The sequence below is a fragment of the Mastigoproctus giganteus genome, chromosome 6 (assembly GCF_048544385.1).
Source record: "Mastigoproctus giganteus isolate SK-2022 chromosome 6, ASM4854438v1, whole genome shotgun sequence".
Lineage (NCBI taxonomy): Eukaryota > Metazoa > Arthropoda > Arachnida > Uropygi > Thelyphonidae > Mastigoproctus > Mastigoproctus giganteus.
The window spans coordinates 5,169,980-5,182,631 of NC_143580.1; positions in this window are offsets into that span (position 1 = coordinate 5,169,980).

Sequence of the window (12,652 nt, forward strand, 5' to 3'; positions counted from 1 at the left end):
GCAGCGACACCGTCTGCTGGAGTACAAAGAGTTGGTGGTGCCCAAAATATGAATTTAAAAAGAATTGTACCAGAGTCCCAGCCCGGGATGATATGTCACTTGACTCACTATTTTTGCTTTCCATCCGTCTTTACCATGCCCGTTCGTCTGTTCGCACGCAATAACTAGACTGTTAATGGTTGTATTTTATAAAATTTCATTTCTTTTAGAAAGATTTGTAGAGCCATCTCAAATTTCATAAAAATTCCACCAATAGAAAATCCGGCTATTATTTGTTTTTTCCTTTTTTTTTTTTTTTCTGCGCATCCGTCACACTATCCACTCAATGCTCCAATCAGAGCATGGTAACAAACATAATATCCAGTGTTTTCGCTACAATAGGTATGTGGAGCCAATAGTGTGGTGGAATATTATTTTGTCGCCTCACCTTTTTAATCTTTATGCCAAAGGTATCATGCGTGAAGCCTTGGAAGATTTAGACACTGGCATCAAAATTGGAGGGCTGAAGATAAACAACCTTCGTTATGTAGATGATACTGTGCTAATTTCCAGTTCCAAGGATCATCTTGAAGAAACTCTGAGGAGAGTATGTGAAGCAAGTTAAGGTTAATGGGCAAGATATTGAAGAAGTAGATGAATCTGATTATTTAGGGTCAAGAATAAATAAAAAGAGTGACTGCTCAAATGATATAAAGAGACGAGAGGCAATTGCTAAGACGTTAGTCACTGATCTGATCAAGATCTGCCCCTAAAAAGGAAACTGAGAATCATTGATTTCATGATTTGTCCAGTTGCCCTTTATGGATGCGAAGGATGGAATCTGAAAAGAGTTGGCAAGAAGAAAATGGAGGCATTTGAAATGTGGTGTTGCCGGAGAATCCTGCGTGTTTCTTACCTTAATTGAAGAACAAATGAGCGGGTATTGAATAAAATTGGCAGGCCTAAAATTCTTCTTCATCGCATCAACAGAAGAAAACTCAAATTTTTTTTGGACACATAGCAAGGAGGGATAACTTTCTGTTGAAGAATATAATGGAAGGGTAAACGGAGGGGAAGAGGAGCAGAGGAAGACCTGCAACTAGGTGGATGGATGGGATCAATGAACTAGACATGAGATTTTGTGATGCCACTCGTAGAGCACAAGATCGATGCAGTTGGAAGAATTTGTTGGTGGCCGCAACAACTCCTCAGGGAGCTCCATGACTGGAAGAAGAACATACGCACAGGATTACTGGACACATACACAGAATTACAGTAGTAAGTGAACCTAATGCGAAGTTGGCCCCGGGTCACAGTCGCCATTAGACCGAAATCCACTTCCTCTTTTTTGGCATATTACTTTACTGTACTTCCTCGTTAGTGGCAAACATTTCCTGAAAGACTTAGCCTCGTAAACGTTTTTTCTTTCCTTTTTTTTTTTTTCCTACAGTTTAATCCGGGTACACCTATTTTAAAAATATGTTTTTTTTTATTCATTATTACGTGGTAATTCACTCGCATTGCCAACTCATACCTGTTTGATTTAAATCTTCCAGGAAATGGTAGGATATTCACCCATAAATCGAGTTGTCACTGGGTGAAATCTGAGGCCACGAAGGAATACCAAACTAGTCCTTTCGTTGTCTTGAGATACAACCTACGCATACGTTGCCACTTAATATGATCAGTCATTTCTTGCGAATGCCTCCCAAGGACAGTTACAATATTTGTTTTTGTTGATTTTATTTATTTCTGTCCAGAAGGCTTTCATGTGGTTTTTTGGTTTAAATTAAATTAAACCTACGAGCTCACTTTAGCTTGGTTTAAATTACTTTTCACTTTTTATGCTGGATTAATGATCAAATAGATTGTCAGGATCAAAATAAAAGGCTCCATCCACTGAAAATAAGGATACGAGACAATATTGAGACAATGTCCTCATCTTTCTGTACCACAGAAGAAAAATAAAATGAGGAGACAGCAAGAAACTTCGAACATTTATAAAGGGCTGGCTAAAGGCAAACTACCACGTATATTCTGGAACCATCCTTCCTCAAAATCAATTTGTGCTCCTCATCATGGGTGTAATCTGAACAACAGGAAGAATCCCATCAGAATTGAGCTTGCTCAATCCATTCAAAACTTTCAACACCCCAATCAGATCACCTTGCAGGTGACTAGTCTCTAAACGTTGCAACTGGCAAAACTAAAGCCTTTCTTAAAAGTACCTCTTTGTTCCCTTCACCAATCACATTGCCCTTCTCTCTATACTGTTCCACCAGCTCTATGTCCTTTCTAAAATAAGGCCTCCAGACGTGTATGCAGTACTCAAGGCGTGGCCTGACCATTGCCTTATACAATGGGACAATCACCTACTTATTATAAATTATCATCTCATAATTTATATGAGAGAAAGTAAGAGCTGCTGTGTAGGGAAAGAAACTTGAATATCAGAAATGGCTGGGTGAAGGAATGATGCAAATAGGAACATTTGTGTTGAAAAGAAGAAAATAACCAATCGGTTGGTAGTAGAAGCAAAAAATGAAGAATGGGAAAGGAAGTGCTCGACTATTAATAGCAAATTGGGATTCAAACGATCAGCGGAACTATGGAAGGTCCTTAAATACTTGAGAAAACAGAATAAACACAATACTGGTTTTAAATTAATACTTGAAAGATTGGATGAAGTGCTATGAAGGACTTTTAAAAGACCGAGAAGAGTTCGAGACGATGGAGGATTTCGATGTGGAAGACTCGGGCTTAAAAGTTTCTGTTAGGGAAGTGGAACCCTTGCTAAAGGAGGGAAGGAATGGCAAATCACTGGGACCTGGAGGAGTTTATATGGAACTTCTGAAATACGGAGGAGTGGCTGTTTTGATACAAAAACTGTTAAATGGTATACTGAGAGGAGAAGAAATACCGAAAAAATAATAACAGGATATATTACATCAATTTATAAGAAGGGCAATCGGAAAAGCGGTTCAAATTACAGAGGAACATGAGTCCTGAACTCGCTGTTAAAGATTCTTGAAAAATGGATCAGGAACCATTTAGAAGCCCGAACTGCGGTGTCAGAAGAACAAAGTGGTTTTTCATCCGGGGGCGGTCATGTATAGACCATATCTCAACAGTATGGCAGATCCTTGAAAAATGTCAATCGAAAGGAAAAGAAATCTTTATGATTTTCATTGACCTTGAAAAGGCATATGACAGTGTTCCAAGAAAACTCTTATGGGAAGCACTGAAAGAAACAAATACTGGTGGACAATTGATTAACATTATTAAGAAAATTTACAGGAAAAATAGATGCAGAATTACAAGGCTGCTGCATGCCACCAACACTTTTCCAAAATTTATATCGACATCTACCTAAGATCCTGGTCAAACAAATACAATACAATGGAATTGCTGTCGATCAAAAAGAACATCTACAGTATATTCACAATTTACTTTTTTGAAGACGATCAGGTGGTGACAGTACAAGACTTAGAAGATGCAGACTATGCATGTCGTAAATTGAGGAATATAAACGATAGGGTCTAAAAATCGATTTTAGCAAGACTGAAATGTTGTCTTCAGGATCAGGACACATTCTAAATATTGCAGGTTTTAAATTCAAACAAATCGATAATTTCAAATATTTGGGATCGATCTCACAAAGAGAGGGATCATCGCAAGCAGAGATCAATAAGAGAATTGCAGACGACAGAAAAGCTATCAGCATGTTAAATTCTGTTCTATGGATCAAAAATATTCTAAATAAAACAAAAAACTTATATTTCAAATCATTGTACAAAGTCTTTTATTTGTATGGAGTGGAAAACTGGACGTTGAATAGGCGAGGGGAAAACAAATTACTCTCCACAGAAATCAATTTTTCGAGACGCTCAGCAAGGACTTCTAGAAGAGACAGAAAACGGAACGAAGACATCAAAGAGAAAATGGAAGTGATAAAGAATATTATTGATACTATCAAAGAAAAACGTTTAACATGGTCTGGATATGTAAAACGGATGCAAAACACCAGATATCCAAAGGCTATCCTGGAATGGATACCTCCAGGAAGAAGGAGAAGAGGAAGACCTAGGAGGACATGGATGGATGGAGTACGGCAGTACATGAGAGCCCGAGGTTTAACTGACAAAATCACCATGAACCGCACTTTATGGCGGGAAAAAATTCCTACCAAAAATAACTCGGTAGGCTGAGGAAACCCATTGTAAATCTTCTGGAAGAAGTCTCTGTAAATCCTCTGGAAACCCATTGTAAATCTTCTGGAAGAAGAAGATAATTTATATGTGTCCCATCATTTGTCTTCTCTGCCACATGTTCATCTGAGCATTTCTTCGTCCGTATGAAAAGACTAGTAGCTTCTATGATTATTCCCTTGATTTCATCCCATGTAGAATTTAGCATTAGCATTAGTTGAGGCATATGATACAAAAAAACAAGCTTATACAGCATCTGAAAAAAAAAAAAATCTTCCCATTTCACCCATCCGCTAATTCCAAATGTTGGTCTAGTTCAGCTATAATTTATTTAAGATATCAACTTCCACAACAACAGATGGAAGAAAGTCTGTTCCAGCAATGAACTACCCGCTGGCTAAAGGCAAACTTCAGCACATTTATTCTACAACTTTCTTTCCTCAGTTTGAATCTATGCCCCCCCCCCCCAGGTTCTTAATCTGAGCAAGTGGAAGTATCCCGTTAACATTGAGCCTGCTCAAACCATTCAAGGCCTTATACATCTCGATCAGATCACCTCGCAGGTGCCTAGTCCAAAGATGCTGCCTTCTTCGTAAGCGCACCCCTTTGTTCCTCTAACCAATATTGTTACCCTTCTCTGAACTCGTTCTTGCAACTCTATATCCTTCCTAAAATGAGGCCTCTAGACCCGTATACAGTATTCAAGATGTGGCCTGACCATCACCTAATACAAAGGGATAATCACCTCCTTGCCTCTGCTAGCAAAATTCCTATATATCATTGACAAAACTCCACGTCCTGCTCAGGCAGCCTGACTGCATAGCTCAGAAAACTCCATATCCGTCTGCACAATTATCCCCAGGTCTTTTTCATTCTCCACCTCTCTGAGTTCAGTAAAACAGAGTTGTCACGTTTCTCTTCGGTTACTGTTACCCATATGCAGTACTTTGCATTTGTCAATATTAAATTTCAGTTGCCACTTCTGAGCCCATCTACCTAACTTTTCTAGATCCTGTTGCAGTAACATACTGTCTTTACTGTCATTAATAGCCATACCAACCTTTGTATCATGCAAACTTGGACATTAAGCTTGATATACCATCTTCAATATCATTTATAAATACACAAAACAACAATGCGCCGAGCACCGAGCCCTGGGGGACCCCGCTAATAACATTAGTCCGCGTAGAGCAGTGTCCATTTATTACCACTCTCTGCCATCTCCCACTCAACCATCCCTTTATCCATTGCAGTAACTTTCCCTTAATGCCATGCTGCTCAAATTTGTAGAGCAGTCTTCTAGGTGCAACAATATCAGAAGCTTTCCTGAAATCCAAGTATATGATATTAAAATTATTTTTTGCATCCAGTTCCATTGCGACCTCATCGTAGTAATTAATCCAATTGGCTAGACAAGACTTCCCCATAACAAACCTAGGCTGTGCCTGAGCTATTTCTGCTGTCTTGTCTAGGTGATCCTGAATCACCTGTGAAACCAGTGACTTCATTATTTCCCCAACAGAAGTTAAACTAACAGGTCTATAATTATTTGTGTCACCTTTTGAACCCCCTTTGTGAATTGGGGACACATTTGCAGTCAATGGAGACCTCCCCTGACTCTAAGGATGCTCTCATAATTATGGCTAAGGGTTTGCTTGCTTTCCTTGCTGCCTCCTTGATTATAACTAGATAGATTTCATCTGTCCCAGGTGCCTTTTTTATGTTTAACTTCAACAATTTCCCTTCCACTTTGCTCTCAGTCATTACAAAATCACTTAGCTCCCTGTTAGAGTTTGATAAACTTCTGGCATTCCCGTCTTTGAATAACTCCTCATGTGTGAACGTAGATGCAAAATACTCATTCAATTTGTTTGCTATCTGAGCAGGATCATCAATAGTCGAATCATCTACGTTAACTGGACCAATCTAATTTATCCCTTTTCTTCTAGAGTTTACGAAAGTAAAGATCTCTTTGCTGTTTTTCTGTGCATCCTCTGCCAAAGATTTCTCGTAATCTGCCTTCGCCTGCCTAACCTCCTTTGTGACTTGATAACAGACTAGCTTACATCTGCCATAGGCTTCTGCGTCGACTGATAATTGATATGAATCCCATGCATTTTTGTTCCCTGCCACGAGCCTCATTAATTCATTCGACATCCATTTAGGCCTGAACCTTGAACAGTATTTCTTAGTTAGTATGAAAAGCCAAGTAGCTTCCAGCATTAAGACTCCAGCATTTACAATTCACCATTGGTAACATCATCAGTTGATCCCACTGTATAGAATTTAAGAACTGTCTGTGACCACTGTAGTCACCTTTACGAAAACAAAAACCCTTCCCTTTACTCTTGATGGTAGTTACTTCTTTAAGTAAATCCCACTTCAGCACACTGTGATCTCTGTCACCTAGTGATTCCTTTATCTGCAAATTCTTAATGCATGAATAATCACTGCTGATAATCAGATCAAGAGTATTACTCCCTCTGGTGGCACCTCGAACATGTTGCTGTAGAAAACAATCCTCCAATAAATACACAAATGTCTTGCTAGCGGGCGCATGACCAACTCACAAGTTCCAGTCAATATCGAAAAGTTAAAATCACCTATTACAAGACATTCTAATTTACTAGCCCACTCTATTTGTCCGCACAATTGTTTGTTGTACTCATCAGGGTCATTAGGTCTATAACACACTGTTACTTTGAGATTTCCTTTCCCAGTATTTATGTCACACCAAACAGACTCAACATTGCATTGTCCACCCGTGTCAACTGGATGCATTTCCTTAGATTTTGTGTTTCTTAACTAACATCATAACCCCTCCTCCCGTTCTACCCTGTCTGTCCTTTCTGTACACATTGTACTCCCCAAATTCCAATTCTGCATTCCTTATATCTGTGTGACACCATGTCTCTGATATCCCAACAATATCTGCCTTTGATGTCTTGATCAGCACGTCAAATTCATCAAATTTATTTACTATACTTCTAGCATTAGTGTACATGCAAGTATACATGCACCTGTTCTTACTCTTAATTACTCTAACACAGCCCATGTATTTTCTTGTTCCATGATGACTCCCAGCAGCTCATGAAATCCCCAGGAACTTGGTCTGTTGGCTCATTCCAATAGAAGCAGTGCCAGAATCCCTTTTGCCTCTGACTGCGGCTATTCTTAATCTTTTAGTCTGTGAAATCCTCCGACACTAGCAGTTTTCCGACCGAACTAACACATCCTCAATAGGATCAGCAAATATTCTTGAACCCTTTCTATTTAAATTTATCCCATCCCTGTAGAAGTAGTCTCTCCTGTTAGCAACTTGTTCCACAGGCTTTTCCGTCATATTATGCTCTTGCCTATCAATATACTCGTGAATCACTCGCTACAGCAAGAAGCACAATATCATGTGAATTCCAGAAAACCCTGGGTTTTGAATGATCTGTCTAGCGGTTCAAGTTAGGACAAATATATCTAGCGTTCTACATTTACTCTGAGAAGTAAAGAGCAAATGGCAACAACTAGACGCGTTGTGTTTTTCATCCCGAGACACCTCTTAACCAAGGGCTACTCGAAATGCCGCCATTATTGATTCTTTAAAAAAATGATTGTTAGTGATTTGCATGTATTGAAAAAGAATGATCACGACATAATTTTAACAAACAAAACAGGTTTATTTAACATATATGTATACAAATAAGTACAATATAATTGGTACATAAGTTAGATTAATTGGTATGTAATTGTTAAGTACACTAACTGGATACAAGCAGTATCTTGCTTTAGCAATATTATAATTTTGTAATGTTCTTCATGTGACTTTTACACTAATTCTCTATCAAGTACAAAATTCTAGAACAGGGAATTATATTAACAGGAAAAAACTAGAACAGGTAATTATATTAACTTAATAGTGTAATTAATATTCGACCATTAAATTAATAAGTCGCATTTTCCATTAAAACTGAATACTAAGAAAATAATACAATTGTCGGGGTATATTTATATATATTTATGTGAGGAATGATGTCTTATAAATGCATTAAACGTATGCAGGTAATGGATTCGGCTTTTGGGTGATTTAATACTGTTTGTTATCAAACAATAGGGGTTGACTTACCCGAAAATATTCTGCAACGCCTCGGGGGGGGAAATCTGTATCAGACATCAATACGATTCTTTTCTCATCTTTTCCTATTAATTATTAATTTACCTCTTCTTCACATAATGACAAAAGTCGGCCAAAACTATCACTACTCTTTCTTCAGTCATGTCTTGCACAAAGATAACTGTGTCTCTGTGTGTCCGTCTTCTTCCCCTTTTCCAATATATACCTCCGCATCCCCTCAACTGCTCAACTGCGCTCCCTAAGAATTGTCTTATTCTCACGAGTCAACTATGTGGGGGGGGAAGAATTAAATGGATACTGTACCATGCACGGAGTCGTAGTGACAATTAATATCTTTATAAAGGTCTTGTTATGCAAGACCTGCTGTGTCTTGTTCTGGTAATTTCTACTCATATAACAATTCACCGTTCTTCGGACCTTTGCGTTCGATCAACGCTCTTGTCCGCTCAGGAGAACGGGTGACGTCACTGTGGGGTAGTATTACGGCGAGCGCACCCCTGGGGTGTTTGAATTCGAAAGTAAAAGCTTAGCTCTGTCAAGTGACGCTATCGTTATATAATTTAGTTGTACAGGCCGTGAAAAATATATCAGGCATTATTAGGCCAAATACCTCTTGAAAGTAAGTGAAAGGGCTGAAAAGTGAAAACATTTTTCACACACCTTCCCCCTACGGATAAGAAATTCTGAGCGCCGAGAATTTCACAAGCTCAAAATTTCTCAAGTTTCTTTTTTTTTTTTTAAAAAAAAAAAAACGTGTAACATGAATTCTACCGGTGTGAAAAAAAAAATGAAGTGGCAGACATCTTTCCTCTTACAGAATTTGGATTGTTCTCCACTATGATAAATGGTACCCCAAACAAAAAGAAATAATGTGTCTACATACACTTTTCAAAATCTTCTGAGTCCTCTAATCCTACCTTGGATGAGCCAACAACTTGGTCTGCAGACCTTAAACAAAATCCCATATTAGCAAGTAAATTTTCACAAGAGGTGTTTATCATATATGCAATGTCTATATTGTAGCAATGTTTATTTTTGTATTAACACAAATTGTTGTAGTATGTTGCACTGAATGTTCTCTACACAAATGTCTGAACTGGACATTTGAAGCACTGGAATACTGATAGGATTGTTCATTGTTGGTCAGGGAAAAACTTCTTCTCAAAGAATTCTTTGGTCACATTTCCTTTATATCAGCATTGACTCCACACAATAGTATTACATGCAACAAAAAAAATCAAAGAATCTGTATCTATTCTTTTTAACAAAATTAGTATAATATGACACTAGATATACTATTCATTATGACAGTTAGCAACTGAGACAACACAAATGTTCAATACATATGACATCCTTTTATAATAAATGTATTTAAAAATATATCAAGTAAACAGCAAAAAAAAATATTCTTCTAACAGGTGAACATTTATTTTACTTATTCTATCTTATTTATTTATTTATTTACCCCTTTTTTTTTAAAAAAAAAGAAAAACATAGCAAACATCAAACATTAAATGATTATATAATATAAATCCTCAAATATAATTAAATTCCTGCAACTAATATACAGAATTTGCAATAAGAACAAAAAAATCAAAGAATACATTGAATAAATATGGCTACAAGTACTAACTTATTCTTGCAAAGTTATAAGACTACCAACTGAACTGTAAAATTTAGGCAGTTATATCAACTGACCAATTGTATAGTTTAACTGTTCAGCACCTTCTGATGGTGCAACCATCATCTGTGGAGAATATCTCACTAACTCTCCAGACATAGAGTTCTTGGGTCCACAAATCCTTAAAGTTTAAGGCCACTGAGTACACTTGTCAGCTGTGAAGACTGCATCATATTCCTTGAGTGATTTCATGGAGATAGTCCTTCACTATTAACTGGAACACCATGTCAGAGCATGAGAAAGACTAAATGTTCACTACAGTTCCTTTTCATTCAGAAGAAGGACAACCATCATGCACATAAAGAAAAACCTCATATGTTCTGAAAAATCGGGGTGGTTGAGGGGGAGAAAACAGAGAGTGGTAATCAATGGACACTGCTCATCGTGGACTAATGTTATTAGTGGAGTCCCTCAGGGTTCAGTTGTCAAGGACACTACTGACACTATGCTGCTGCAACAGGATTTGGAAAGGTTGAGCAGATGGGCTTCGAGGTGGCAAATGAAGTTTAACATTGACAAATGTAAAGTACTACACATGGGAAACAGCAACCCCAGAGCAACGTATCAACTCTGTGGTACTACACTGACAGTGGTAGAGAATGAAAGGGACCTGGGGGTGGTGGTGCAGGCAGATATGAAGTTCTCTGAGCAGTGCAGACGAGCTGCAAGAGTAGCTCATGGTGTATTGTCAATGATATATAGGAATTTTTCTAGCAGGGATAAGGAGGTGATTATTCCCTTGTATAAGGCAATGGTCAGGCCACACCTAGAGTACTGTATACAGGCCTGGAGGCCTCATTTCAGGAAGGATGTAGAGCTGCTGGAACGAGTACAGAGAAGGGCAACTAGATTGGTGAATGGGACAAAGGGGTTCTCTTACGAAGAAAGGCTTAAGTTTTGCAAATTACAGTGTCTGGAAACTAGGCACCAGCGGGGTGATCTGATAGAGGTGTACAAAGCCTTGAATGGTTTGAGCATGCTCTGCTGATGGGATTCTTCCTCTAGCTCAGAAAAATCACCTGAGAGGGCATAAATTCAAATTGAGGAAAGACAGATGTAGGATAGATGTGCGGAAATTTGCCTTTAGCCAGCGGGTGGTTGGTGGGTGGAACAGACTTCCATCCCTTGTCGTGGAAGTTGATAGCCTAAATAAGTTTAAGGCTCAGCTGGACAGGTATTTCGAACGAACAGAGGGGTGAAGTGGAAGTGGTTATTTTTATTTATTTATGTTACTTTTTTTTTTTTTTTTTTTGGCTGATGCTGCATAAGCTTGCTTTCTTGCATCAAATGCCTCTACTAATGCTAATGCTAATGCTAATCTCCTTGAAACTACTGAGCAAGAAGATAGTAAAATGTTAAGTGGATCTCAATTCCTCTTTCTGTCTTTCCTTTTTTTTTCTGTTCAATACATTCAAATGTCATGTTCACAGCCTTTATTCATCTTTTCCATTTTGTTTTGACTTGTAGGAGAGGGGTGAGGTCTCATGCCCTTTACCCTTCATCTATAGACTTTCCACTCACTTTTCTTGTACTTGTTCACTTTCCAAAACTGTCACCTCCTTATTTCCTTTCATTTCTTTTTAAAATGGATTTTTCTCTTTATTTTCAAAACAGAAACACACAAGTCACTCATGACAGATAAACAAGGTTCCCTTAACAGAAATTGGTAACCAATCTCTAAACTTGAAAATGAGCTCTGATCTTCTCAATCAATGCAGTATTTTAATCATCAGCTATTTGGATTATCAAAGGCAAGAGCACAAGAGTGATATTTCAACAGTTTGCTTTCTGTTTTCTTTTCATTATTGCAGTTGATATACATCAATATGGGTACTGTCTAAACCCTTTTACTTTAATACTATATCACTTACCTTTCTAACGTCATATGTGATACAACTGTAATTAGTGGATATACTCCTTTTCAAAAAAAATAATTATTTATGGAACTACTCTCTGATTTATATTGTTTCAACTTTAACTCAGGATGAGGCTGAGTATTCCTTTAAAAATGGTACAAGGAAAGATTCTCTTATCTTCATCTAGAAACACAGGTGTTACTATTTATTACACCCTACTCTTCTCTTCGGAGGAACGACAAAACAAGCAGTGACTGGGCGGAACCAGCCGTCCTCAGGCCACTTATTTCATCCGATCTTCAAAAGAAAAAGCCTAAATATATATATAGACATATTTATATTTTTTTCCAGAATCTTTTCTCTTGTAGTGAAATTTTAGTCAGCAATGAGAGAGAGAGAAAACAAAAGAAACTAGGGGGTGCACCCAAAAGGCCCTAGTATCCACTGCAACCTTCCTCTCAAAATTGGCCTATACAATTGCAACATGTTTTGTGGAATGCGGGTGATAATATAGGTTCCATAAGAAAATATTTTCCTCAATGGTCAAATTTGAATAAGAGTTCTAGTATTTATCTTCTTTTACCTTCTCTTTTTTTTTTTTTTTAAACAACTCCTGAAAATAACTCTTGTTTTTATTTGAAATCCAGATTCTCTTTCCATGTTTTCACCTTCATCCTTTAATCCCCTTTGCTCACTGCATCATCCATAACAAAACTGCTGATAAACACAATGCTTGTGTCTGATGAGAACTAACCTTTCTGTTCCCTTTATAAGTAAAAACTTCATGGGTCTGATACTCTAA